Genomic DNA, 4,496 nt, shown 5'->3' with positions numbered 1-4,496 from the left:
GAGTGAGTGTATTATATCTGCAGACACAAGACTAGGAAGGATGACATGGGAGACTGGTTATCACCACAGGTACTGGGTCAAAAATGCAGATGCCTAGGGTGTCACTGATGGACAGAGGTCTCCTGAACCAAATCATCAGTTTCTATTTTTTTCCAACATTTTTCCCTTTGCACTGATGGGAACTGATGGTTTCTGCCCTAGAGAGTGCAGTGCATAATTTTCCAGTTTACTAGAAATTTTAATGTGATTATGTTACCTATCATAATAAAACTCCACAACTTTTTTCAGAATATGTTCCATTTTAGTAGACTTAATTTTCAGACTAGTTTTAGATTGACAACAGAATTGAGCAGGAAGTGCAGAGAGTCTCATACACCCTCTCCCTTGTTGTCAGTGTCCCCCACCACAGCCAGCATGGTGCCTTTGCAACAAGGGGTGAAGCTGTACTGACACGCTGCCATCATCCAACATCCTGGTTCATGTCAGGTTGCACTCTTGTATCTTCTGTGGTTTGGAAAAACATAGGAAAATGTGCCCACGGCTATGGTGTTGTATAGAGTATGATACTGCCCTAGAATCCTGTGTGCTCTGCCCCAATTCCTGGCAACCTTGGTCCTTTCACTGTTCTTCTACTTTTGCCTTTTCTGGAACATCACAGAGCTGAAATCATACAATGCACACTCTTTTCAGAATGGATTGTTTCCCTTAGTAAAATTCACTGAAGCATCCTTTGTATCTGCTCATGGCTTGAGAGTTCATTGCTTTTTAGCGCTCTCTCTCTCTCTCTCTCTCTCTCTATATATATATATATATATAGTGTTTTTAAAAGTTCTATAGATTCTTTCCTTCCCTCCCTCTCTCCCTCCCTCCATCTCTCTCTCTCTCTCTCTCTTTCTATCATCTAAACACAAACATACTATAGAATACTTTGTTTTTGTTGCTTGCAGATTTTAAAAAAAAATCAGCAATTCTTCGAATGAAATGCATGGACATTAAAAATTCAATAAACTAAGAAAAGAATCAATTCTAAAGTGGAATGCATAAGAGAATTAGAGAAGTAAAGGATAGTAATAAAGAAATTATCCATAACTCAGACTAGAAAAATAAAGATTTTATTTTAATGAAACAACAGCTAAGAGACAAAGAGGGTAGATTTAGTGGCTCCAATACTTTTTTTAAGGATTTTAACTAAAAGAGTATAGATGGGAGTGAGTGTTTAGCCTAGTGGTTCAGGCTACCAAGTCCCACACTGAAGTGCCTTGGTTCAGTTCCTGGCTCTGCCTGTGGTTCCAGTTTCCTGTGACTGCAGACCCTGGGAGGTATCAGTGATGGTTCCAGTAACTGGACTCCTGTATCCCACATGGGAGACCTGGATTATGATCCTGATTCTTGGCTTTGGCCCTGGCCCAACCCAGCCATTGCAGGAATTTGGAAGTGTCCTCTCCTCTGCCCTCCCTTCCCCTCCCCTCCCCTCCCCTCTCCCCTCCCCTCTCCTCCCCTCCCATGTCCTCTCCTCTCTCCTCCCCTCCCCTCCCCTCTCCTCCCCTCCCATGTCCTCTCTTCCTCTCTCCTCCCCTCTTCTCTCCTCCCATTGCCTCTCCTCCCCTCCCATGTCCTCTCCTCCCCTCCCCTCCCCTCTCCTCCCCTCCCATGTCCTCTCTTCCTCTCTCCTCCCCTCTTCTCTCCTCCCATTGCCTCTCCTCCCCTCCCATGTCCTCTCCTCCTCCTTCCCTCCCCTCTCCTCCCCTCTCCTCCCCTCCCCTCCCCTCCCCTTTCCTCCCCTCCTCTCTCCTCCCCTCCCCTCCCATGTCCTCTCCTCCTCTCCCCTCTCCTCCCCTCTCCTCTCTTCCCCTCTCCTCCCTTCCCCTCCCCTCCCTTCCCTTCTCCTCCCCTCCCCTCTCCTCTCCTCCCCTCCCCTCTCCTCCCCTCCCATGTCCTCTCTTCCTCTCTCCTCCCCTCTTCTCTCCTCCCCTCTCCTCTCCTCCCCTCCCATGTCCTCTCCTCCTCTCTTGCCCTCCTCTCCCCTCCCTTCTCCTCCCCTCCCATGTCCTCTCTTCCTCCTCCCCTCCACTCTCCTCCCCTCCCCTTTCCTCCCCTCCTCTCTCCTCCCCTCCCCTCTCCTCTCTTCCCCTCTCCTCCCTTCCCCTCCCCTCCCTTCTCCTCCCCTCCCCTCTCCTCTCCTTCCATGTCCTCTCCTCCTCTCCCCTCCACTCTCCTCCCCTCCCCTCTGCTCTCCTCTCTCATAAAAAACAATTCTAACAGATGAATGTGATGGGAATAATTAGGAAAAATATTTCATGAGATAGTCACTGAGAATTTTCTGAAATTGTAGAAATACCCGATCTCTCAGACAGTTCTGAGTCTTAATCATGGTAAATAAAAACCAAGCCTCCCCACACCCGTGGTGATGAATGGATGGCACATTGAGAATGAAGAGAGCTCTTAGTGCTGAACATTAGAAAGACAACGACAAAGGACTGACAGATTGGCCGCAGACGTCTCAGCTGCAGTGATGCAGAATTATCTTCAAAGTGCAGAGAAAAAATAATTGTCAACTTTGAACTTTGAGCATGATCATCCCTCAAATGAGACTGCGAAACAAAGGCATTTGCGGACATTCAAAGGCTGAGAGAGTTTACCACCTACAGCTCACTAAAAGGACAAATTAAGAACATTCTTCTCTTCGTAGTACAAGAAAACCCAGAGGAAAAGACTGGGCTAGGGGAACACCAGTGAGCACAGAAACAGATTGTTAGATTTCATTAGCCATTGACTGCAGAAAATGACCGCTCGGTGGTGTGATGTTAATGGTAAAATGCTAAGGTGCCATAACAAGATGGGTGGAGGCAGCAGAGGATAAAACCAACCCAGAATAAATGGTGTTGGATTCTGCCAGAAAAACTCAGACCGAAGCATGTTACCAGACTCCATCAAACAGAAGGTCAAGTGTGGCCCAGCCATATGGACGCCTGGACTTGGTGCTGTGCCCCCACCTTGGTGAGGGGTCCCAGTGTTCCCCAGGGGCTTACTTCCCCTGCAGGAGGTACAGGACAGATGCTGTCACCAACTGGGTCCCACACGATCCCCTGACCGATGGAAGCCTTGGAAATAGAGAAAGTTGGGTGATGGGATGCATTTCCAGTCTCTGCAGGCCAGATTTCGATACTGGGGTTAGTATGTCAGGGCCATGAGTGTGACTTTTAGTTTCCCTTCCTCCCAATTCTGGGGCAGAATCATTTTTGAAACTCTGTGCTATTTTTGGTTTTCTTATTAGGCCTCTTTGCTTTCTCTGATTGTTTCTTAATTTTTGATTGCATGTCAGACAGAAGAGGGGACAGATGGTTAAAATTTTCACTTCAGGGGGCCGGTGCTGTGGCCTAGCAGGTTAATCCTCCACCTGCAGCGCCAGCATCCCATATGGGCACTGGTTCTTGTCCCAGCTGCTCTACTTCTGATCCAGCTCTCTGCTGTGGCCTGGGAAAGCAGCGGAAAATGGCACAGGTACTTGGGCCCTTGCACCTGCATGGGAGACCCAGAAGAAGCTCCTGGCCCCTGGCTTCAGATCAGCTCAGCTCTCGCTGTTGCAGCCATTTGGGGAGTGAACCTGCAGATGGAAGACCCCTCTCTCTGTCTCTCCCTTTCTGTCTCTAACTCTGGCTCTCAAATAAATAAATGAAAACTTTTACAAAAGATTTCATCTCAGAAAGTTATCACAAAGTGAACACAATTGTGTCACCACCACCCAGGTCAAGATGTGGAGTGTCAGAGGGCCAGAAACCCTCCAGTGATGCCTCCTGCCTCACTGAAGTTGCAAATATTTACCTCCATCACTGCAGCTTAATTCTGCCTGGTCTACAAGTTATAACACTATGTATCAGTTATTATACATTAATGTACAAAGACATTAATGTGTAAGTATGTATTTGTGCATATATGTGTGCGATTGCATACACAGAAAATAAACGTGTATTTACACCTATGCATTTGTAATTACATCCATGTAAAGTAAGTGTGCATTTGCATATGTCCCTCTCCACGTGGCTCTTCTCACTGCCCATTTTTGTGGGATCTGCCCATGTTGCTGTGTGTTTGTCTTTTTTTAATTTTTAATTTTAATTTTTTTAAGTTTTCAAATTTAAGTGTGTGGTATTTCTCCTAATTAATTTTTTAAAGGTTTATTTTTTTGAAAGAATTACACAGAGAAGGAGAGGCAAAGAGAGAGAAAGAGAGAGAGAGGTCTTCCATCTGCTGGTTCACTCCCCGGTTGGCCACAATGGCTGGAGCTGCGCTGATCCGAAGCCAGGAGCCAGGAGCTTCCTCTGGGTCTCCCACATTGGTGCAGGGGCCCAAGGACTTTTGCTGTCCTCTACTGCTTTCCCAGGCCATAGCAGAGAACTGGATCGGAAGTGGAGCAGCTGGGTCTTGAACCGGCGCCCATATGGGATGCCAGCACTGCAGGCAGCAACCTAACTCGCTACACCACAGCGCCAGCCCCC

The sequence above is a fragment of the Oryctolagus cuniculus genome, chromosome 16 (genome assembly GCF_051225735.1).
Source record: "Oryctolagus cuniculus isolate XC-2025 breed Fujian yellow rabbit chromosome 16, ASM5122573v1, whole genome shotgun sequence".
In the NCBI taxonomy this organism is placed as follows: Eukaryota; Metazoa; Chordata; class Mammalia; order Lagomorpha; family Leporidae; genus Oryctolagus; species Oryctolagus cuniculus.
The sequence above is the reverse complement of the archived record's forward strand: the minus strand, read 5'-3'. Positions refer to the sequence as shown.